The sequence below is a fragment of the Pipistrellus hanaki genome (genome assembly GCF_964339955.1).
Source record: "Pipistrellus hanaki genome assembly, chromosome: 7".
NCBI classification, from domain to species: Eukaryota; Metazoa; Chordata; class Mammalia; order Chiroptera; family Vespertilionidae; genus Pipistrellus; species Pipistrellus hanaki.
Genome location: NC_140509.1, coordinates 79,325,179 through 79,350,992, shown reverse-complemented (window position 1 = coordinate 79,350,992; position 25,814 = coordinate 79,325,179). Strand labels below are relative to the sequence as shown.

General features: G+C 38.6%; 2 protein-coding genes across 4 annotated transcripts in view; one reads left to right on the top strand and one right to left on the bottom strand.

Moving 5' to 3' along the window:
• COL10A1 (collagen type X alpha 1 chain) overlaps nt 1-6,191 on the bottom strand; it is a 32,235-nt gene extending 26,044 nt beyond the window's left edge. For both annotated transcript variants that reach the window (XM_084890142.1, XM_084890143.1), the window contains exon 1: nt 5,874-6,191. The gene's annotated coding sequence lies outside the window, so the exon portion shown is untranslated. The remainder of the gene's footprint in view (nt 1-5,873) is intronic.
• NT5DC1 (5'-nucleotidase domain containing 1) overlaps nt 1-25,814 on the top strand; it is a 93,788-nt gene that overhangs the window by 43,389 nt on the left and 24,585 nt on the right. The window lies entirely within an intron of this gene.

Here is a 25,814-nt window from a genome sequence, read left to right as displayed (position 1 = left end):
TCACTTTAGCATCTCCGGGAAGCTGTCATCAGGTTTAAGCATTCCTCTCTCTCTGCTCCCATGGTGCCTTAGGATGGTACTTACTATAGTTTTTTCCTGTGACTTACATGTATGTATAGTACCTTTCCCACTAGACTGGGTCTTCTATAGGCCTAAGACATGTGTTGGCAAGCTTAGGGCCAAATTTACTTATTTGTTAAAATAATAGAATTTTTGGCAGAATGTTTTATAATTATATGCTCCTTAAAGTAAAATAAAAATAACTTTAAAAATGAAGTTAATATTTACATGACTCACTAAGAAAATGCTCCTGGGTTCTTGATTAAGCTCCGTGAGCTCACCAGGAAAAGGAAACCATAAATTTAAACAACCTATAATACCGCTCCATACTTCTAGTCTTATTTTTATAGTATAATAAATACAGAGAAATGATGGCTTTATACTTTACCACTAGATGGCTGAATTACATTGCGTTTGGAAAAGAAGTAAAATCTTAATCATTCAAAGCAGCCTAATATGTGGCACTGAACAAAATGTGTCCGACACTTAAATATATGCATTTACACACGCGCACGCATATATACCACACATAAATAATTTAATATTTGAATAGTCAGGTTAATTGGCTTAAGAATTATTTCTGAAAATGTTGTAAAATTATAGCGTTGAATGATTTTTGCTTTAATTTATAAGATATGTTTTCTAAGACATATAAAAGGTCAGTATATTTTAAAATCATATTCTTGCATAGAATATCCACAAACATCAGCTCTAAAGTTTCACAGATACCATGAGGGTGAATTTAGCTCTGTTAGAAAACCGGTATCTGTGTCAGATGAGTATATTCACTTTATCTTTCAATACAATTTTGTAGAATCTCTGTTCACTAGAGTTTAAAATGAAATAAAAAGCCAATACTCTATTTTATCATTTAGATTTTAAATTGTAAACCATTTTTGCTCCAGTTTTTAAATCTCCTTGAATCAACTCTTGGTCATGAATGTCTATTTTTGGTCAGGCTTCAGGAATTATATAAAGTTGAACCCCATGAACTTCCACTTTCATTTATCAAAAACAGTCAAATATCAGCGGTTTCATGTAGTTCAACTTAATCATTTCTTTATTGTGTTAGTCATTTTTGTTTCTTACATTGCAATGAACTGAACAGTTCCTGCCCTATTAGGGCGGTTGAGCTTGGTGAGCAGAGGTTTGACTTTGACGGGGTTGTTTGCCTTGTCCGCAGGGTTTTGTGGGGGGTCCATGCACAGAAATGCAGTGTGCCAGAGCAACCTGCAGGGTAACAATAGGTCTCAGTAGATGCCAGCGTTTCCAGGTACCATTTCAGTGTGAAGGTGTATGTGTCACACTCAGAAAACACAGGAGCATCTCTCTTTTCTTTTTTTTAAAATTTCTTTATTGATTAAGATATCATCTCTTAAAACAGGATGTACAATGATGTCTCCAGGGCATAGATCTAGGCTTCTTTTGCTTCCGTGCTAGTTGAAGTGATTGGCCAAAAAGGTGTTAAATCTTGGGTCTCAGGTTAACATTTGTTTGTATGTCCTTTTCTGCCTTGCGCGAGCGTGAGTTTTATTTTTTTGTTACTCAGTGGTCATGCTAACATTTAAAATATGTGAAATTTAAAAATAATTGGTACATTTAATATTTTAAGAAAATAGCAAAATATGTGAAATTTAAAAATAATTGGTAAATTTAATATTTTAAGAAAACAGCAAAATATCGGAAGGGATGTTTGGGGCTAAATTTACGGTTGCTTGTCTCGCGGTCTTGATCTCTGTCCATTCCAATATCCTACTGCCGCCCACGCTGATCCAGCTTCTCCTCGGGGAGGCATGCTTTTTTGATCAATTGAAAAGTAAACAACTCATTACTTGTTTACTTTTCTGAACTCTGACAACAGATTCGCCCAAACATGTACTCCTTGCTCTGGGCGATCTTACCCATGTTTTGGAATTTTTATGTCAACCTTATTTTAAGCCTTCCAGCAAAATGTTGATTTTTTTAAAATACACAAATGTTGTATTTGCTTTTATTAAAAAAAAAAATTGTATTTGTTTTGTGTGGGGTTTTTTTTGTTTTGTTTTTTAATGCTAGGACAGTGAGGTAATAAGACGATTTGAAAGTGTTCATGGTGTTTATTTGGTAAACTTACAGGTTACTTTAATGAGGAAAGGAAGAGGTGCTCTCAGAGAAATATTTGGCTGTTTTTAATGGTGGAATTAAACAATTTCTCATTTGCTCTGTTTTATTTCATTCATCAAACTAAAATAAAGCAATGTTTGACTATTTATGCCTCAAGATTGATTAGGAGGTACTTCTTAGCAGAGACATCTTATTACATCTTTTGACCTGTCACTAATGTCTTGTACATGAGGAAAAATAATGAATTTTTTTTTTTAGAAAATACAGTATTTCCTTGGGAGAGAAAAATAGAAAGCAATGTTGAGATCTTAAAAAATTACAACCACATTGTTTTTTTATCTGTTTTGTTTTTATTTCTTGTGGTAATTTGAATTGAGGCTCTTTGACTAGAACTTCACTTTGACAGGGAGTTTATAGACTTTATACGTGGCCATCTGAATAAATATTGCATTGAAATATTTCTCAATTTGAATTCTTTAAGATTACAAATATTGAACATGGCTGTAGTTTACTAACTTCGTCAAACTGCTCCAAAGATCTGGGATAATCTGAGAAAAATAACCATCTTTCTTATTGTGAACAATTTAGTTAGCACTTTGTAGTATTAGTTTTTATTGTAGGTTCTTGTCACTCACCAGCACAAGCACTTCTTCTGAAAATCAGTGCCTCTTACTAGGTCACCGAAAGGACCATGGGAAATCAAAATTTGCCCAAGACCATATTTTGAAACTAAATAATATAACACCTTAAATCTAGTTTGAGAAATTTGAACATCTTCTTTACAAGGCTAAAGTGAACAGTTTAAAATGTCTTTGAATCTATCAAAAATGACAAATATATTTACCTATCAGTATTCTATCCATCAATGAAAGGACACACTAATGAGAGGGTATCTATTACAACAAAAGTTATAAAATGAAAAGATTATAAGTAAGGCATTTGTTCATGTAAAAAGGACTAGTTGAATAAACACTGAGGTGGTGGGGGCTTGCCCGAGGTGGGAATGGGGTGGGCGGGGTCAAGCAGAGAAAAGGAGACATATGTAAAACTTAAGACAATAAATTATTTTTAAAAATTAAAACAGGAACAGTGCAAATAAAAAAATCAGGATACAGAGTGGTATACATTTTATGCTTTTTTTGTATAAGCAGGAATTAGGGTGGATAAGTATTTACACACACACACACACACACACACACACATACTGGAAGAAGATATAAGAAATTAATATAAGCAGTTATCTAAAGGCATTACAGATTGGCAATAAGTTAGGAAAAAATTACATTGACTTAAATCAAATTCAGAAATACACTATCTCCTGTAATGAAATATCATGAAGTGGCCAATATACTCTTATATGCTTTGCATAAAAACCTGAGGTTGTGTTAAGGTTGATAATATTTCTTTACTCTGAATAAAAAAACAATATTAGTGGCCATTTGTTCCTGATCACCCTTCATTTTGGGGAGGAATAAGTAAAAGAATGATATTTTCCATTTGACTCTTGTTTTTCATGTGACATTTACTTTTGTAGTGTTTCCCTCGGTCCCGGTCTTTCTAATTTTCTGACAAAATTAATGAGCTTTGACTTTTAAGGTTTGAAAAGAAACAGGTGGTCTCTGCTTTTCAACCCCAAAGTATTAAAACTGGTTTATTATAGTCTGTTAAGAATTACCATGCTATGTACAGTAAGAAGTAGAAAGAAATGTGCCATGAAGAAGACATGGATAAGGTCAGGGAAGGGAGGATAATATTTCCTCCTTGGGAAAGGATGAGGAGGGCGTAAGGAAGTCTGCCTGGAGGCAGTGGTAAGTTAGAGCTGCCTTCACAGATAGAGTAGAAAGGAGGGGAGACGTCAGGGGGATGACACTAGGGTTATTCTTATGACACTTTTATAACATTTGCTGTTAAAATTCAATATATCTTGAATGAGAACATTTGAAAAGTTTACCAAAGCTCCACATGGATGTGAAGATAATAGAGATTAGATGACAGTAACTTTGTGCTTCAAGTCCTTTCCCCACCCCCACCCACTCTCATCACAACACCATTCTGGACACAGGCCATCACGTTCTTCTCAGGCAGCTTATGCCACTGGCCCCTATTCCATGGAGGAGCCATGACTCCCTGGAAAGATGGTTGTAGCATCTTTCCCTATTGCAGGCTGCTTAGTGTTGAGTTTCCTCTTTGCCTAAGGACACTCTGTAACACTACTTTCCCTCTAAACAAGTAAGATAGGAAAGGAGGGAGGTTCCCCTTGGGCTGCAGTTACCTGGATTATTTGGGGGTGGGAGTAGGGAAAACAAAACAAAACTTGTGTGTATCCCAGATAGTTTCTGTCCCAGATATTTTGCCTCTTTTCCCTCAATCACATGGTCTCTTGAATAACTTGGTTTAAAAATGAGGATTCACCCCCCAATCTCTTAAATTTATTTAAGAGGTTCTGTAAAGCTGTCAAATTATGCAGGACCTGTCCGTTGTTACTGTAACCTGCTCAACGGAACGCTAGAAAAATAACTTTCATGGGCTTCCACACTCATCTCAGTCCTTTGGCCATTGCTGTCTTGGAAGCCGAGACAGTGGGAAATGAATTGTGGGGACAGGTTCAAAGAGTTGAAACTATGTTGAAAAAGCTGTCTGCCAAAAACCAGTGTTGAAGTCTTAAAATGAAATATTTTTTTTATTTGAAAAATAGTTAACATGAGTTGCAGAAAAGATGAATCCAAAGAAAGATCGGGTATGTGTAAAACTGAATCTTTATAAGTTACTCTGTTTCAGTAGATCATAATAAATAGCAAAATGAATCCTCAAGAGGATCTCCCTGTCCTCCCCAATTTGGGCCCATTTTTTTTTTTTAAACAAAACCAATCAAACCATTAGAATGGTGAAATGGTGAAAATGGGTGGAAAGATGGAAGCTCGCTTCAGTTCCGAGGCTTTAAGAAGGAAATCATAAAGATGAATAAAGACCCGTTGCTGACCGGACCCTATTGTGGGCCCTTGATTTGTCCATTTTTTAGAGTACTTAGAGTTGTACAGCATTCTTAAAATAGAAAACCAAAATGCCTTCACGTGTTACAAGAACATTCAGAGAAAGGAAAAGCATAAAAAAGAATTAAACTTTTTCATACTTCCTAATTTTCCCCCCTCTTCTATAGAACAGTTCCCTTTTCAAAGAGTAAAATCATCAAACATGTAGCCAGTTTGAGCTCAAAAGAAGGCAATTCCTCTAGACTCCCAAGAACTTTTAGTTTAACAGCTGGAATAAGTACAACTTGTTCTACTGCAGTTTTTATTATTACATAATAACTCTAATTATCAGCACGGATGGTCTCCCATTGCTGGGAGGTGCTTAGTGTCAAAAACGTGAGTGCAGATCAGGGAGTGCCCTAAAGAGGTGATCGTGTTAAGATGCATGGCGTTTCAAACACTGGCTTTCATGTTCTGTGCTTTCATCCTCCTGCTTAAATTGCCGATTCTGACATCCCGTCAAATCCAGAAAAAATATTGAGTTTATAAATGATTTGCTCTTTATGTAACCATGGCTTAGTGAAGACAAAAAGCTATCAACACAATCTTACGAGACACAAAAAGTATCATATTTTCTGAGAAACGGTTTCAATAGTCACAGTCAACGTTCATGCCCTGGTTTCCACCTCCTCGCGTCCCTGGCCATATAAACCTGCTGCCACACATGAGCGTTTCTCCTACCTGTGTTGGCTGGTGCCCACGTGCTTGTCGTTGGCTGCTCTCTAAAGCCACTACTCTGCCATCGCGGTGGGTTCTTCCTTCGGTTACACACAGTCAGAAGTTCATAGGTGCTGCCAGCAGTGGCTCCAGGAAGAGTAAAAGCAGTTCCCTGCTTACTTCCAGAGCCTTTTGGGGTCGTCTTTGAACTTTATACCTTTTTTTTTTTTTTGTGCACAAAGCTCTGCTGAATCATATGCTGGCTACCAAGTGATGGTCTGCCTTCTGATTCATTTCCAGAAGAAAATAAATTTCTGTTGTTTTCCAGCAGCCGGTGACTCTCTGAGACGTGGATGGGGGCTGGGGAATTCCATTTTATTTGATCCCATGTGTTAATGCAAGAATGGAATGACACCTTGGCAGGAACCCTGGCCTTGGGATGGCTCAACGAGCAAATGCTTCGGAAGTTTTAACCAATAAATCTACAAGATGTGTGCATTTTAGGAGGAGAATTACTTTGTATCTGACTACTGTTAGCAATGTGAGGGAGTTAGAAGACTGGCTTCTTATGCTATTCTTTTGGGATCAGTGATATATTTTTTTAATACACAATTATCTCTGATTTTTTTATACCTTTACTGATTTTTATTCTAAAAAATAATGTTCCTTTGTATAGTTTTCTTTTTCTTTATCCCCCTTGAGATTTGCAGGGTTTCTCAAACGTGTGCTTAAGACCATTGATTGATTTTTTAAAAATTCTGAGCCATTACCTCTAAAAATATTGTTTTCTTTTTCTTTCTGGAATTTCAGTTACACATATTTTAAAAGACATAGATATAGTCACTGAGCCTTTATATCTTTTACGCTTTTTCAATATTTTCTCTCTTTTTTTGTCTGTTTTCTTGTGATCTGATGTCTAACATCTTTTCTTTTTATCTCTTTAGCTGCATCTAGTCTGTTTTCAAGTCTTTCCTTTTAAACTCTTAATTTTGGTTGCTATATTTTTTAGATCTATAATTCCATTTAGTTCCTTTTACATTTTGTAATTCCCTGAAAAAAAATCTTAACTTTTATCTTGTAGCTCCTTGCATTTACTATGGATAGAGGAAAACTGTAGTGTAAGGTCTGTCTCATTATTGTAGATGATGGGAACTGTGCATCAGGTCCCATCATCTGTTCTCCCTCTTGTGTGTTTGGTTTATTTTGTTTTCATGTTACATTGCCTCTTTGAGGACCTGATTTTTTTTTATTGATATCAGTTATTTCTTCTTATTATAGAGAAATTTTGATGTTAGTTTTCTACAGAGAGAACTTAAGCTTTGCTTCTGGCAAGCAGCCAGGGCACTAGCAGTCTGGATCATCTGATAGAAATAGTTCCTATTCCTACAATTGCTGTGAATATAAAATTAAATAAGAAATGTCTATATAGTGCCTGACTTGTAGTAAATAATAAAACACTGGTCACTTTGTTGTTATTATCTTTAAATTCTGAAAAGGGTGGATGTACAGAAATAACTAAATCATTCCTATTTCTAGGTTGTTGAGAATAATGTTAAGTGAGAAATGTATGTAAAGGGCCTGACTCGTAAAGTGGGCTATTATGTTTTTTTAAGTTATCTTGAAACATCTGAAAAGGGTCTATATTCAGGAGCAATTAAGAACTCTTTGTGGATAGAGTCATATTTCTTAGCAATAGCTAAGCCCTGGCTTTTGCTGGACCTCACGTTCCCAAAATCCAGCCTTACCAGACAGCTTGCGTGCTGTTTTTCTGTGTACTTTATAGTATGTTGTGCCTCTCAGTTGATCATCTTAGAAAATGTTGCACTTCTCACACATCCTGCCTGCCCAGCTCCACCCCCAATCCCCACCCCCCCTTCGCCAGTATCCTATCCTCATCTATCAAGGCCAACAAACTCCAGCTCAAGGTCATCCCTCTGTGGGGCTTTCCCTGACACCCATCTGTCCCTCCTAATTCTGTGACTGACCTCGCCCTTCACCCTCTATGGCCTCATTTTAGCCTATTATTATCCTCGTACTCGTCCTTGGACTTGGTTCATGGGGTCTGTCTCTCTTTACCGGCCTATAACATCCTTAAAACTAGTGAACATTCATCTTTTCCTTCGATCCCCAGCACAATACTTGACCCATAGTAGGTGTTCCCTAAGTGATTGCTGAACCAATCAATAAATGCTGAACCAATCAATAAGTAGGTGTTCCCTAAGTGATTGCTGAACCAATCAATAAATTTGGCTCAGTGGTAGAGCGTTGGTCTGGGGACTGAAAGGTCCCAGGTTTGATTCCGGTCAAGGGCATGTACATTGGTTGCGGGCACATCCCTGGTGGGGGGTGTGCAAGAGGCAGCTGGTCAATGTTTCTCTCTCATTGACGTTTCTAGCTCTCTATCCCTCTCTCCTCTCTGTAAAAAATCAATAAAATATATTTTTAAAAAATAAATAAATAAATGTCTGAATGAACTGTTAACATAATTGTCACCACTGTTATGGTTTCACTTATTTTAATCACTTGATGTCTTTGTTAATTATTTGCTGAGGTTATTTTACATAGTACAAGTCATCAAATCAAATCAGTGTGTGTGTGTTGCTCTGGCTTAGAAGAACCTTCCTTTGGTAAAGGGGTTTGAGCCAGGAATTACAAATAACTAGACTATATATTACCCTATCCCAAAGGGTAATATATAGTCTAGTTATCAGAAATTTGGGATATACTTTCTAAAAAAGTTAGAAAGACACTGATTGAAGGTTGCAGTGTCTGAAAGGAGAAGTTATGTTGTGGAAAGATGATGAAGGAGAAAGAGAGCAGGGTTCTTGCTCTAACACTATCACTCTTATTCAAATCCTGTATGAATTTAAACAAATATTGGGCTTCAGTTTTTTCCATCTGTAAATCAAGGTGGTTGTAAATTAGTTAAAAATTTTTTAACCTTTTGTAAATTTGTGAACCCTTTCAAGTGTTTATTATTTTTATGTGTTAAGGCATCAAAAATAGTCAAAAACTATTTTCATGTCTGGATGTTTAGGATTCCTGCATTTTGACCTTTAGGAAAATCTGCTTTCTTTGTTCCTGTTTGGTTTCTAAGTGATGAGTTAGGAAAGAATGTGCCAGGGTTCTACTTGCAGGCATTTCCCCACAATCTCTCATTGAAGATGTAGATAACCACTTCGAATAAAATCATCTTTACATTGTTTCTTTTAACATTTCCCCCCCTGAACTATCAGAGAAAATCTTGATTTGTTATATGAGACATTTGATCAGATAAATACAGTTCACAAATAAAATTTATTTGGGGTGGACCTGCCGGGGTTCTTTTCCTAGCCTTACAAAGGGTTCAGCATTCTGAAGAAAGGGGCTGATGAATAGATTGAAGGAGTCTAAAGAGAAAGATAATTTGGAAAGGCATTGGGGATCAGAGGATCTTCAGCTAAAGGAACTGAAGACTAATTTTGTTTAAGGACCCCATGCTATTTATTTAACACAATTTGTCCTAAGGTAAGGTGGAGATATACACTTTAAAGGGTAGAATACAGAAGCATTGTCAGTTTGGGGAATAGCCTATAGCTGTACAGGTGTTTGGCCAACAGGAGGCAATACAATGCCCTGAGCTGTCTGGCAGCAGACAATCCTATTCAGGTTTGAGGGAAGTGCCGTTTAGCCATTCCAATAGGTAAACTACATGTGTGGCTCACCCTTGTTGAGCCGCCCAAGCTTCACCAACCTTTTGGTGAAACTCTTGTAATTATTACATGCTGGAATTGGTTCCCAGCAGGACCTATAGGATTAGTCATTTTTACATACTTCCATAATTTTCTAAAGTTCAAAATTTGTGGTTCTTATGCATTATCTCTTTTTTTTTGGCAGTTCATCATGTGAATAAATTAAATTCAATCTACTCAAAATAACTGAAAACACTATGTAAGTGTCAAAACCACAGTGCCTACTAGCAGTGTCCGTGTAAGTAATAAACTGTGCGTCTGTGTTAGAGGCTGCTCATTACCACTCCCTAGAAGTACTAGTACACATCAAGGTTCTCAACATTTTGTTTTAAAAGGCTACAAAATTGAAGCTTAAACATTAGGAAGAAGTTGGCACATTTGCCTTTAACAACCTGAAACTGAAATTCCTGCATCCATCTGGGGTGGTGGCCAGATGATGTGCAGAAGTAATGAAAACACAGAAGGTGTGTCTTCTACCTGCATGATTTTTGTGCAGCAGAAAAGAATATTCTAGTGATTTTGTATGAGAGGATAGTCATTCTAAACAGTATCTTCATGCATATCACTTGTCCCATCCAAGCAACAGTGACAGGGACGATGCATGAGGGAAGAACCAGACACAGGTCAGAGAACCCACTTGGTCATCACTTTTACCAGACATATTATTTCTGGTTTTTTTTGTTTATTTTCTGTTGGTTTATAAACTTTTTGGTTCGGAATAATCCCTGGATTTACAGATAAGTTAAAAAAGTAATATGGAGAGATCCCGTGTACCCCTCATCCAGTTTCCTCTAACATTAACATCTTCCATTGCCAGGGCACCAAAACTGAGAAACCAACATGGTTTAAGGTCCATTACTGTGAATTAAACTCCAGACGATCTGGATTCCACCAATTTTTCAACTAATATCCTTTGCCTGTGCCAGGTATCCACCCAGGATATCACATTGCATTTAGACATCATGCCTTATTATCAGTGTCTTCTGGTTTGTTACATTTCTCAGTCCTTTCTTATTTCCCATGACCTTGGCAGTCTTGAGGAGTATTCGGCCAAGTATTTGGCAAAATGTTCCTCCATTGTCTGATGTTTTTCCCATGACTTGACTGGGGTTATGGGTTTGGAGAAAGACTCACAGAGGTGAAAAAGTATTCTCATCCCATATCAGGCCTATATGCTATCAGTATACGGTCACTGATGATGCTAACCTTGGTTACCTAAGCGGCATAGCATTTGCCAGGTTTCTCTACTGTAACGTTACTGGTTTTCTCCATTTCATATTCTGTTCTTGGAAGCAAGTCTCTAAGTCCAGCTCTCCGTCAAGTTAAACTCCCCTGCTTGGAACAGGGGAGAATAACTTACTTGGAATTCCACTATAAAAAAAAAATTGCAGACAGATTGTTCTGACCACGGTTAGACTCTTCTCCAGCGTTACTTCTGTCCCTCTGTCCTGAGGCAAAACATGACATGCACATTCAATGGAAGATTCAACTCACAGTATGCCCAGGTCTAGATGGAATATATTTTTCGCCACTGATTATAAGACTTAGAGTGTAAATGTTAAGTGAAGAAAGTATTCCCCATTCTTGCTTGCTTTCATGATATAAAGGCAATGAAAAATAACAACTGATATGGAGAACAGACAGAGGAGAGAATTCAGGAGATCCAGATGTTGGAACTTAAAAATAGCTAGGACCAAACTGTTAAAAGGTGGACAACATGCCAAAACCGGTTTGGCTCAGTGGATAGAGCATCGGCCTGCGGACTGAAAGGTCCCAGGTTCGATTCTGGTTAAGGGCATGTACCTTGGTTGTGGGCACATCCCCAGTAGGGGGTGTGCAAGAGGCAGCTGATGGATGATTCTTTCTCATCGATGTTTCTAACTCTATCCCTCTCTCTTCCTCTCTGTAAAAAATCAATAAAATATGTTTTAAGAAGAAAAAAAAAGGTGAACAACATGAGCAGCCCGGAAGTTCCGTGAGCGGCTAGGAAGGAGCCGATCAGTGGTTTTCCCTCCTTGCTTAGCATGCTGTGCCAGGCTTATGCTTGGGGTGGAGGCCTGAGGTGGTTCTCTGTTGTTCTTGCTCGGCTTCAGCTTGGAGAAGGCCACATACACCTGGACCTTGGAGATTTTTGTAGCATTCCTGCCTCTCCTCCCTGCCTTTTACTTGCAGTGGGCTTTGGGCGGGTGTTTTGCACCCCTCCCAGCAGGAAGAGACCTCCGCTTGGTATCTGATCTTAGGCATAAAGCTTTCTCATCCTTCTCCAAGATACAGTCTCTCCCCCACCCCCACCCCAAAAAAAAACAACACCGTTTGCCCTATGGAGACCTGATGCTCTTTCTCAGCTGCTTCACCCTCTGCCTTCATTCACTTGTAGCGCCTGAGGAGGTAGCTGGGGCTTTGTGGCTCTCTCCTGAAGACTCCTTCCCCCTTCCAATGACTGCTCATCACCTCCTTGGAGCCCTGCTGCCTAGAGGACTTGTTGTCCCTGCTCCGAGGCTTAAAATATTTTTTCGAAAAAGAGAGGAATCCAAGGAAGTTGGCGAGGCGTTCTGCCTCCCTCCCCACCATCCCCTGTCACCACCTGCTCATCTGCATCGCCAGTGGGGGCTCCCGCTCTGCCCCCACAGGCTCTTGGTAGGAGTCAGTCCAGCAGGTTCTCAAATAACGTTTCATTCAACATCACTTCATTATATAGCTGATGAGATGCCATAGGAACTTAACTCTTGTTTACATCGGTTAGCCTGGGGTAAAAATGGTTTTGTCATATGTGATTTCCCTTAAAACCACAGAACCTACCAATGATGTTGACTGGGGATGTACTGTACCTGGAAGAGGCCTATGGAGACCTTGAGAATGCAGAGACTCCCTTTGTCCAGTGCTCTCTGCTCTTTCGGAGTGATGCTGACTCTCACGTGGCCTCGGGCAGGTTTTTGACATGTTAGCGGCCATCGTCTTACCAGCTGGGATCCTGGCTGGCCCTTCCCTCCCATGCTCTGTCACAGGGAGCTCATCCATGTTTCCTGTTCCCGGCCTCTGCTGATTCCTGAAACTCCCCTGTTGTGGGGCAGTGGCTTCCCAGAGAAGAGTGTCTTTGCCCAGATTTAAACCCAGCAAGTGGCCCACAGACAAAGCCAGAGCCTGTCTGGGTTCTTCTCATCTGGCCACCTGCCCCTCCGCTGAGCCGCTTCCCCAGCTCACCGCCTGGGCCGAAGGTGGCCTCTTCCTCTTCAGTCGCTTCTCTTTTTGTGCGTGTTCACAGCTCTTCTGTGGTTTTAAAGAAACGTGTGTTGTTGAGGTTTATCTGGGGGTTTGCTGTGCTCTCGGCAGTAGTGAAGGTTGTCCCCATCCTTCTTTATTATTTACTATTGATATTTCAGAATTAGCTGTTGATTTTTCAGCTACTTCATAATCTGCCTAAACTTTTTCCACGCAAGATAACTCACCTGCAAAGTTTATGAATTGTTAGGAAATACCTTGTCAGTGTGTGTGGGGGAACGTAACATTTGTTTTCTTGATAGAGTGAGGTAGGAGCTCTCGAATGAAGAAGCAGTTGCAGATTTTCCAGTGTTTGGAGGAAGAGCAAGAGTTTTTCAGACTGCAGCACAGGAGGTGTACTGAGAGAAGGGCAGAACTCCATCATCTATGCTGTTTTTTGCAACTTTTCCATAGTTTCTGCCTCTATGTTTTAACCGATTGATACTGCTCAGATATGGCATAGGAAAATTAATTTATGATGCTATATTCTAAAATGTTATATTACTTTTAGTTTTACTTTCTTTTTTTTAAACTCACGTAATATGTAAGTAGCAGTTTAAGGCAGATTTTTTTTTCTGGTCACTTTTATCCCTAAGCTTTGGGAGTTAACAGAATTAAAGCTTTTTATTCTTTCTTTAAATATATATATATATATATATATATATATATATATATATATATATATATATTATTGTTGTTTTTTTTTTACAGAGAGGAAGGGAGAGGAATAGAGAGTTAGAAACATCGATGAGAGAGAATCATTGATCAGCTGCCTCCTGCACACCCTACTGGGAATGTGCCCACAATCAAGGTACATGCCCTTGACCGGAATCGAACCCGGGACCCTTCAGTCTGCAGGCCGACACTCTATCCACTGAGCCAAACGGGTTTCAGCTCTGTGTGTTTTCTTAAAAGCAACTTATTACAGGAAAATTATATATATTAGCATCCTCATAGATCTATACTAGACATTATTATAGTACAAATATAACAGGTTTATGAATGAAAGTTCTCTCACCATGAAGTATGAAGTTCTCATTTATAATGTACTTTCTGTTAAAATATGTAGAATAACTGCAATATAAATACTAAGTATTTTCACAGAATGAGTTCATGCACAAGACTGTAAAATTGTCTTTTATTGCATGAGCTTTTCATTTCCAACAAATTCTCAGGACAAATAATTAAATTTTGCCTCAGATTATATTCCTTTGCTATTTCTCTTGGGTTCATAACATTCATGACATATTTTCAATTATCTGTGTTTTCATTCAAGGGCGTTAAGGGAAAAACTGGATAGACTATATTCAAAGACAAATGCTACTGTAAGATTTAGACTTTATTATTTCTGTGATTGAAACTCACAATCTCTAAATATTATAAATGGCTTCCATCTGTTTCAGTATAAAGTGGGTTAAAATATATTAAGAATATAGACTTTCTAGTTACATATGAAGTTCAGTGTAAATTTAAAATGCTTGATTTACTTTAAGGTAATCCAACAGATGTGTAGGGAATATTTATAGATGAAAACATTAGTATCTATAAAAGCTGAGTTGCTGGGTGTAGCAGTTTATTATGCTGTCTTTCCTGCTTATATATATCTAAAAACTTTCATAATAATTAAAATACAGTGTCAGCGTTAGAAATAGCAGATAAATATCACAAACATTAAATGTTTAAATTTCTATGTAAAAGAATATAAGGTAGTATAGATATTAAAGAATCATAAAAATATTAGCAAACTCAATATATAGGATATATAGAAGTATATAAAAGTAACTCCCTGTCCAGAATGCAATATTGGCTTAACATTAGAATAATTTAATTCATGACATTAGCAAATTAAAGATGGGGTCATGAGGTCAGTAAATTCAGAAAAATTCAGTTAGTAAAACTCAGCATCCATTAAATTTTTTTTTTTAATCGTAGGAAACTAGGAATAAAAAAAAACTTCTTGAATCCCATTATGGGATATCTCCAAAACTCCATGCTCTTGGTGAAAGTCTTTTATTTAACACTGGGAATAAGACAAGGAGGCTTGCTATCACCAGTTATAGGCTGGGTAGACAGAGCATCAGTCTGCAAACTGAAGGGTCCTGGGTTCAATTCTGGTCAAGGGCACATGCCCAGGTTGTGGGCTCAATCCCCAGTGTGGGGCATACAGAAGGCAGCAATCAATTATTCTCTTTCATCATTGATGTTTCTCTCTCTCTCTCCCTCTCTCTCTCTCTCTGCAATCAATAAAAATACATTTTAAAAAATGAAAGAAAAGTTCTGCTTCTTGCTCTGATCAGTAGGTACATGAATGTTGATAATATTTCACCAAAGTATAGATTTATGGTTTTTATGCTTCTATGTATATGTATATTTATTTCAGTAATTTCTTTAAAGAGTCATGCACAGTTTCTGAATTAAGATATAATGCCCATTTCATAGCTAATACCTTGATTTTCATTTTATTTTGTTTTTATTTGTTTAAAATTAATTTAGTAGCCCTAGCTGGTGTGGTTTCGTTGGTTGAGCATTGTCCTATGAAGTCTAAGTTTGTAATTCCAATGGATAAATAAAACATTAACATTGATTCACACATTAGATGTTTACTTATTAAAACAGATCTTAAAAATGCAAGAAGTTGTAGCCTTGCATATTCTCAACTTAGAGCACAGTCTTCACCTTTCAGTTCCCTCATCATTACAGTGGATTTCCCAAAGATTCATTGTATCTGGTTGAAATGGAGTGTTTAGGAATACCTTTTCTACTTGAATTTTGCTCCTTTTTTTAGTGTCACTCTTGAGAAATGTCTTTCCAGGTGTAAGTTAAGCTTTACTTTGGTTAATTAACTAGAACTTTTTTCTCTCTCATAGACGACTAGAATTGTATAATCAATTGTGTATATCTATTTTCCTGATTTTAAGTGCCACTTAGCTCTGAGTCCAATTTATAGTCCCAATATTGCTGTATGGTGGCACTTTACTTTTTTTTGTCTTCCTAGAATAGACATTTTATTCTGATGTTCTCTGGTTATGATGTTTCTTCTTTATATCTCTTCTAAGCATTTTGTGCAATAATTCAAATTCTTTTTACATTAAGGAGAACAAATGAACTAACAAACGAATGAATGAATGTTGGGTGGCATTGACTTGAGTTATGAAACTGCTGGTTCTTTATAGTTCTTGTGGATGAAATAAAGTTCAAAAGTTTAGACCAGCTATGCAGACTGTTTTTCTCTCCTTTAAAAGGGCTCTTGCTTGTCAAGTGAGAGTAAATATTTATAGTTGGCTATGGAAAAATGTTCTGAGGGTGAAGAAAATTATTTTAATAGAACTGTATCCTTAATAGGTGGTGGATTTTAAAAAAATCCATTCATATATAGAAGGTTGGACAATGAAGTAATTGTAGGCAGCAGTTATTTAAGTTGAATGCAAAATGCTTATTAGTATCCATTCAAAGGAAGTACATTATTTTATTGTACACCATGCTATATGTATGCAATTGCATTTTGAGATTTACTTTTCCTTTATCTATTAAATTGCAGAAGCACTTTTGTTGAAATAAGGAGATGTAAAAACATTTCAAATCGAGAAATGGAATTTATGTTCTTTTCGGATAGTGGCAGAGTACTGTGGGCAGCATGATATAATAGAAACTGTATGAGCTCTGTTTAAATATGCACACGTAGTGCCATCCCTCTGAATCAGCCTCGGGGCTCTTGTCTGCAGTCACAGGGATAGCAGTGTGTCACAGGAGATGGGGTATATACCTGGCATGTAGTATGTCTATTTTCTTCTCTTCCTATCAACAAATTTTCAACAAGGGAAAGCTTAGCATTCTCTGGGGGCAAAACAGTATCTTTTAAGCTGTTTATTTTTGTCTTTTATTATTATGTGAAATATTGGTGTGTACTTTTTCCTTGAAAAGTGAGGCTATTGCCACATAATGCAAGGAAGCGATTTCTGATGGTTCTTAGTTGAGAGAGAAGAGAAACTCTGTTGTCAGTGGGTGTAGAAAGAGAGGGGAATGTGGAGTGTCACCTGAGGAGGATTGAGCGGAGAGAGAGACAGTGGGTGAGATAAAGGAGTTCCTGGCAATGTACCGTAAGAAAACAAAACCTACAACCTTCCCCACCCCCCATCACATTAGTTGCTCTTCTTACGCAGCTAAATGTACGTGAAAAGGAACACAGATGACAGTGGTTGTGGGGTAGGCAGTGCAGAAAGCTTCTGCTTTTGCACAGGTCTTTGCTTTATTGGGTCTTAAACAAAATCAAACAGGAAAGACTTTAGACCTGCGAAGCTGCCAAAAATGTAGTGGTTTCTGGATTCCTGACAGCTGAACTGCCAGGATCTTGTGGTGCATAAAACGGCTGGAAAGAATCGTTCTGCGGAGGGGCAAGTGACAGGTCTGCTGGATTCCAGAAACCCGAGAAGGTGCCAGAGGCGTGCTCTGTGATTTCATTGGAAGGCTCCCGTGCGGGGCTTCTCCCTGGTCCTCATTAGTAGTTGCCCCTATTTATTTTAAAGACCAATCCAAGGAAATCCTAGAATTCCAGAACTGGGAGGAACTTGGGAAATTATCTAACTCCAACTTCTTATTTTTTAAATATATTTTTAATTGATTCCAGAAAGGAAAGAAGAGGGAGAGAGAGATAGAAACATCAATGATGAGAATCACTGATCCGCTGCCTCCTACATGCCCCCACTGGGGATGGAGCCCACAACCTGAGCATGTGCCCTTGACTGGAATCGAACCCGGGACCCTTCAGTCCACAAGCTGAAGCTCTATCCACTGACCCAAATCAGCTAGGGCCAGCTCTTTATTTCAAATGAGGAAACTGAGGCTCAGAGTGACTTCCCCAGAATTACAGGGCAAGTTGATGTTAGAACTAAGGCCAAGACTTGAGCCTCTGAATTCCTGAGCTAAATGCTCAGAGCAGGAGAAACCCGACTTAAAAAAATGGAATGTGTGCTTCTACGCATTTAACATTATTCAACTCTGCAAGTCCGTATCTTCAACTAGAAAAAGAAAGAAAATAAACAATTCCTCCCCTTCCTTCTGTAGTTTAGGAAGAATTTATACCTTTGACCCAAACTCCAGAAACCTTTGCTTCAAGATACAAAACAAGGAAGAGCATCTGAGGTTTTCAAAAAATATTAGTTAACTTTGAGTAAACAAAGAACCCTGCTGTGCTTGCTGTGTGGTAGATCACACTGCTCTAGGGAAGGGGAGAGGAGAGGAGAGGGGAGGGGAGGGGAGGGGAAGGGAGGGGAGGGAAGAGGGTATGTAAGTGCAAGTAATTTCTATTCAGTAGGTGCTTCATAAACATTTATTGAGAATTTATACTTTCTTGATAAGATGAAATTGCCTTCATCACTGTCTAAGTCAAAAAGATTTGTGTGTATTTGATTAATTACACATAAGAATAACCACATCTTGATTAATCGCTGTGCATGATACTACCAGGTATAGGGGATGAACTGCAGCAGGTCAATGAAAATATTCCTGTTGCTAAAAATCATCTAAATTTTCTTAATATCTTTGTGTATTAATATAGATTATATAAATTTCTAGAATCAACACCTAAAGTTTGAAATGTTACTCCTAAACTGTGTATGTGTTGATATATATGTGTGTGCATTTGTGTGTGTGTGTGTGTGTATATATATATATATGTGTGTGTGTGTGTGTGTGTGTGTGTGTGTGTGTGTATACATATACAACAACTATAAACCTACTTTTGCTCACCACTGTATTTGTATTCCCTGAAATTCAGACTCTCAGATTCTCCTGGTTTAAATACTCACCAGTAAGGAAGCAGGAAACATTATCAGATAAATTCAAAGCAGTTTTGCTACTTGCTAACCATGTTGATTGCCCCCCCCCCTTTTTTTTTAACATGTTTGTATTGATTTCAGAGAGAAAGGGAGAGGGAGAGATAGAAACATCAAAGATGAGAATCATTGATCAGCTGCCTCCTGCACACCCCACACTGGGGATCCAGCCCGCAACCCAGGCATGTGCACTTGGCTGAAATCGAACCTGGGACCCTTTAGTCTGCAGGCTGACACTCTATCCACTGTGCCAAACCGGCTAGGGCTGCCCATTTTTTTTTTAAGACTTAATAAAGATGAGGTAGAAATTAACAAATATGAGGATGGGTATGAAATACATCTAATTAATCTCCCTTTGCCCCTTATTCAGTAAAAAATTGATAATCATTAATATAGTATTAATATCATGATAAGAATTGGTCACTTGGGCATTCAGTGCACCTAGGTAGATAGATGTTTAAGACGTGGATGTGAGTGTGACTTTACTATGTGACTTTGGCAAGTTAATTAACTCCTATAAATCTGCAATTGGTCATATTGAAAAATGAGATAAAGTCATATTGTTGTGAGATAATGTGTATAATGTGTTAAACACAGTGCCTAACATTTAGTGAGCTCAGGAAATATCAGCTCATATTATTATTGATGAAAAGGTATGATTCCCTTTTTGTATATAATCAAATATTCTCATGAAATGCATTTCTGCTTTAGAGAGTTATATTCATTTCTCCCATTTTAGAAAGGAAAAAAATGGCACTTGCGTCTAAGCATATACAAATGAAAGACTTGAAATGGTCATTCCTCCTTTCTCAAATTGGAGTCTGTTTATATTAATACTAGAGGCTTGGTGCACGAAATTCATGCACTCGGGAGAGGGGTGTCTCTCAGCCCAGCCTACACCCTCTTGCAGCCTGTGAGCCCTCAGGAGATGTCTGACTGACATGGGGAGTGGGCCTAAGCTGGCAGGCGGACATCTTTAGCACTTTCGGATGAGGGAAAGGCTCCTACTGCTGTGCTCGCCAGCCGTGAGCATGGCTTCGGCTAAGCTCCACTCCCGGGGGTGGGGGGATTGAGGGGGGTGGACAGCTCCTGTGTTGAGCGTCTGACCCCTGGTGGTCAGTACGCATCCTATCCACCAGTTTTTCTGCCATTCAGTTGATTTGCATATTAGCTTTTTATTATAGAGGACTTAATATTTAAGTTAGGTGGGTTCTTATTTGTGTTTTTTTTTTAAACCTTTTTCTGAACTATTCCCTTTTGATGTAAAATCAAAAATCAAATCTAAATGGACAAGAAAGAATTTTCATTTATGTGTATTGTGAAAAGGTAAGCAAGGAACTCAGAATTTTGAAATTAAATGTTTAGATATTTCTTTATGTTGAGAGTATAAAGCCTCAACTGACTAGGCTCCATCTGGTTCAGACACTAATATTTTGCATCTATTTCTGAGGGCACATTTTCTCCGTTAGGAATTCCTCCTGGTGATGAGGGAAGCCTGCTTCTGTGTGCTCACCCCGCTGTGAGGTGAGCCTGCTTCTCTGGGCTCGATTCGCCCACTCTTCACCTGCGTTTTCTCCAGACCCCGTTCTCCTGCATGGTTTCCGGTCGCCCTTGACCTTTCAGGGTCAATACTCAGAGTTGTTCCTGTGAAGCTCTTTGTGTGAGATACGCTTAGTTCATCGGAGTGTGATTGTGATCATGTTCCGTTTTATATGAAAGCTGCATTATTAAAGCTGTACATAATAACCCCAATGCCTCACACACTTTCATAATATTACTTAAGAAAGCTAGTGCTTATGATTCTTTGGACTTCTTGACTATTCCATTTGTTACTGTTGCAGCTCTTTGTGTAATGGCCTTTTAGCTTATTTGTGTTTTTCTCCTAATTCTGCCCGCTTTTCCACTGTTTATTTCCCAAAAGTCTTTCTCCATAGAATCTAGTAATACTGTGTTGCTTTCCATAGGAGCGCTGTAATTGATAACAAAACCTCTAAATCAAAAAACAAAAAACAAAACATGATGTTTTACTCCCGAACCAAAAGCAGAAAGAGCCCATGTGTTAGGCAGCTGCGGTGGAAGCAAAGGACACTCGCTGGCCTTTGAAAAACGAAAACCAGGTTTCAGATCTGGAATTCGCAGTTTACTTGCTGGCTGATCTTGGCTGAATCTTTCAGTCTCTCATCTGAAGTCGCTGTATTTGTGAAATGGAGAAGATATTGTCTCCCTCACGGATTGAGAGCATAAAAAGAAAAATATGGGTAAGCAGTGTTCCATAGACTGAAAGTATCAAATAAATGGAGCTTATTTATATACACGGAATACATCTCGTCTCTGTGTTAGTGGACACATAAGCAGAAAGTTCTATTTAAGTATTTAATAACAAACTAGTATTTTCAAAAGTTTAAATTTTTTCATTTTTACATGTTAGACCCAAATATATAACTTCGCTATAAAAATGTGATGATTTAATGAATAAAGTAAAGGCAATTAGAAATTCTTTTTTTCAATTTTTTTTTATTGATTAAGGTATTACATATGTGTTCTTATCCCCCTAGTGTCCCCCCACTCATGCCCTCCCATCTTTTCCCCTTTCCCCCTCCCCACCGGGTGTCTGTGTCCATTGGTTAGGCTTATATGCATGCATATAAGTCCTTTGGTTGACTTCTCCCCTAGAAATTCTTGACAGAAAGTTGTACAATGATGTCATAGTCCAATCACAATGCAACAAAAATGTGGCATGATTTTGAGCAGTTAAAAAAAAACACTAAGAAATCATTTGACCTTTATTCTAGGAACACGCTGCTCTTTTGAATGACCATTCATAAAAATGGACTCTGGAATAGAAATGTAATTCTAGCACATAACTTATTTCTGCTATGAATAATATTTATATGTCACCATACAGTAAACACAGATTATTTGCCTTTAATTTTTAGAAACACCTTGTAAACAAAGCATAGAAGGGCTAGTTGATCATTTGAAAAATAAATAAGATGGCAGCCAGAGGTTAAGCTGTAGAAGAGGTTAAGCTGTAGAGAGTTGGGAAGGAGAGAATCACTAGTAGCCTATTTTATGTCACGAGGGGTTAAAAATGGATGGAGCATTATTAGAGCTTGAAGTGCATTATTTAAAGTGAAAAGTGATTAGAGAAAGAACAAAATTGTAACTATAAATTGTGAAGAGGAGGGAGAGGAAAAATAAAGGGTAATGAGTTAAGTAAATTCTTATTTCTTGGTGGGAAGTCCAAAGATGTTGTTCAAAGCTTATGAGCTGAGAATTATATTATTTAGAGTTATGAATGTAAATTATCAGAAGAATTATAACAAATGACTAAAGATTGTGGGCTTTGAGAACAGTACTGAAGAGGGTGTGTGTAAGGCTAAAACCCTTAAAAAAAAAAAAATCACAGGAAGACATGCTTAGAGAGAGGGGAAGGGAGAAAGCGAGTGAGAGAAACATCGATTGGTTGATAGGTTGCCTCCTTGCCCACCCTAACCAGGGCAGGGCTAGAACCTATTTTCCATTGTAAGCTGTTCTGTGGTACTTAACTATAGTATCATTCTTACTGTCTACACATATTACTTTGATTCAAGGACTTAGAAATGTGCTAATAGCAAAAAGTAACGGATGGATACTGGCATGTCTCACCCAGACCCAAATCTGGATGATCTACTGCAGTCCTTCCAGCCTGGAGGCATCTCCTTTTCCTGTCATTTCTGCTCACTGCTCCTTAGTTAATAAATACTTGAGCCTGTTATACTTCATAGTATTTAAATATTTCCTCAGTGTTTTTCCCAAACTATCAATCAAGCCACTGTTGGCAACTAGTTTGATTTAGAAAAGACAGTTTTTTCTTTTTAATTAGGTGTTTATTTTATTAGCACAAAGAAATTGTGAAAAACATTTATTTAGAAAAAATAGTCAAAATACTTGAGTGTTATTTTTCTCAAAATATATACAACTAATAAAATGTGAAGACCTATCTTAAATTTTGTCCAATTTTAATATACAGGAGTTTGAGGTCAGGGGGAAAGGAGGAGCAGCTTCATGACACCAAATAAATTGTCGGCGTCCCTGTGTGCTGTGACATTTTAGGAGGTCCCCGGTGCTCTGGCTTTCTGGGTAGAACATGTTTACTGCCTCTTAATTCTGCAGTGTCAGGAGTGCTGGCTCCGTCTCTCCACTTTTCTTCCTGCTGCTTGTGCAGCTCTGTGTGTGCTGGTCTGAACAAACACTCACACAGGGCTTGCTTCTTCTGTCTTCACCCCTCTCCTGCCCTGGGGTTGGAGGATCCTCAGATGAAGTGCGTGTTTTCTCCAGAGTCCTGTCTGGTAGCACCTGATCTGCTCTTTTCCCTTCTACTTGTGAAAGGCAGACCCGGTCTCTAGTGGCTCCTCGCTCTTCCCGTGCTGAATGGTTAGAGCCACCACCCTGGGGGCAGGGGGTCGTGGGAAACATGGTCTCTTCTACTTCCTGTAGGGCAGGACATCCTCTGGTCTCCTGTCCACCTCTGCCTCCTCTCTCCCCGTTTCATCTGCCTGCTGTCCTCCTCACTTCCGTTGTCTTCGCCTTACTTTCTATAGGCTTGAGCCTTCAGTGGCCTCTGGGCGTGGATCTGCTTTGCCTGGTGAAGGATGCAGACTAAAGGTGTTTGTAGACACCTTTCCCCTCACCGGGGTCCACAGAAGACGTATTACTAGACTTTTTACAAAGCCCACAGAAAGGCCTTTAGTCTCTGTTAACTCTGATTTACCCATCTTGTCTAATTTGAAAAAGTAGAATGGAGTTCTTGGAAAATTCTGGGTAGAATGACTGTCAACATTCTTAGTGCTCACCAGCTCTTACCTCTGCCACCCCAGGCGTAAGAACGCATAGCCAGATGGCGTGGTGAATAACCATTTTAGTGGCTCTGATGGGTATAAAGGATAATATAAGTCATGAAGTTACCCAAGTTTAGCAAATACCAGTTCTACTGCTTTCCGGTTGGTTAGTATTGGCCAGTTGACACAATTATTATTAAATTTAGCATGAAAATAAACCTGAAATGGGGCTTATTTCATAAGCTAGTGATGAGGATCCAGTGAGATGGATATCTAAAAGCACTTCACACAGAGCTTTTAGATATCCATCTAAGAAAACAAAAATCCACTAATTAAATATTTGTTCTTTATTGTTGCTTTCGTTGGCAAGCAGTCACTATGTACTGGACATTATAATGCTTTGAGTGCTTTCACATACACATGTTCACATCATCAGGAGCTCTCCAACTAGAATTACCCCAAAACTTCCTGCCCCTGCATTTTCTTTCAGAGCACAATGGCAGCTTAGCTTTGCTCAGAAACTGTCCTTCATCAACTCGTTAGCACCAGGAGTGAGCAAGCTTCTTCTAAAGCTTCCCAGAGGGAACCTGGTAAACAAGAGGGCTCTTTCTTCTGTTACACGGCCTGGTGGTGACTGACTACATCAACAAACAGGGACTCGGTCACTCACTTCCTTTCCAAATTGAGGTCACTGAGCAGTGAGCAGTTTCTGGGCAACAGCCATCTACTTAGTAAAGTTCACCGATTCATTGGCAGATTCTCCCAGGCTACCTTACTGCTCTGTGCAACTTGTTTCTAAACCAAAAGATGGCAGGCAGCATAGCGTGGCCAGAGGCTGGTGACATGTAACTCTGCTCATCATCGTTCTGCTCATTCCCTGCTTAACTCGGGCAACTCATTTTAAAGAGCAGCCCTGCTTCCATTGGACCCACCCTGAAGAACCAGGGAGTCTCTTCTATCTGACTGTGAGCCACATTTCTGAACCAAGATGGGAGGGGTAGGCTAACTCATGAAGTCATGGGGTCACATAGAATCTTCCATGATTGTTCCTCATAATGACCCATAGGATGGTAACCCAGCAAGTACAGAAAGAGTGTCAAATTGGATAAAGTTCTTCAGTGGTATCTCCTTTGGTGTAGGGTCTCTCAACGTGAGCACGGTTGTCATTTTGAACTGGATAATTCTTGGTTGTGAGAGCTGTTCTGTGCATTATAGGATGCTTGCCAATGTATTTGTCCTCCATCTACTAGTAACCAGTAGCAGCACACCCTGTGCCCAACAAAAATGTCTCCAGACATTGCCAGTTTTCAGGGGGCTGGGAGGTAAGGGAGTGAAATCACCGCCAATTGAAAACTACAGCTATTGTATAATATAATAAAAGACAAGAATTCCAGTTGTTTCTTCTAGATAGATGTCCCTGTTAAATTTTCCTCTCGAAAGGACTATCTTATAGAGATACCTGTTTCTTGTTCATTTTGCTTCCAAATTGTTCATCTGATTTTTGATGGTTAGTCCTCATCCAGAGAAAAGGACACAGAACTATCATCAAAAGACTGAGTTTTCCCACCACTGCCATCATTAGCCTGGATCTTGAGCAAATCCCTTCATTACTCAGAACTTTACCCATTTGTCAAAGTTGTGGCAATGAGAGAAGTGTCTGTGGGAAAACACCTTTAAAAATCAAAGCAGCTGAAACCAGTTTGGCTCAGTGGATAGAGAGTCGGCCTGTGGACTGAAAGGTCCTAGGTTTGATTCTGGTCAAGGGCATGTGCCTTGGTTGCGGGCACATCCCCAGTAGGGGGTGTGCAAGAGGCAGCTGATCGATGATTCTCTCTCATTGATGTTTCTAACTCTCTATCCCTCTCCCACTCTGTAAAAAATCAATAAAATATATATATATATATATATATATATATATTTTTTTTTTTAAATCAAAGCAGGCATCCAGTGTGGTTTCTGAAACCATTCTTCAATAAAGTGAATCAGGGCTCTTTGGAGAAATGTCTGACTCTAGGACTGGGGCAGGCAATATACAAAATGAGCCTGTAACATCGTGTAGCCTTGGATGCAGAAAGGGAAATGCTCAAAAAATAAAATAAAACAAAATAAATAAATAAATATTGGGTATGTTGAAGGGACACAGGAATCAAATAATAAAGCTCCCAATGGCCAAAGCTGGAATAAGTTGAGAACCAAATAAATAAAGTAGTAATCAGATTATAACCCAAAGTATAAAACAAATATCAATGGATAATTCTAATACAAATAAACGATTGAACAAATAAATAGATGGGGAGAAGAGACTAATTTAGTGCTTAGGCAACA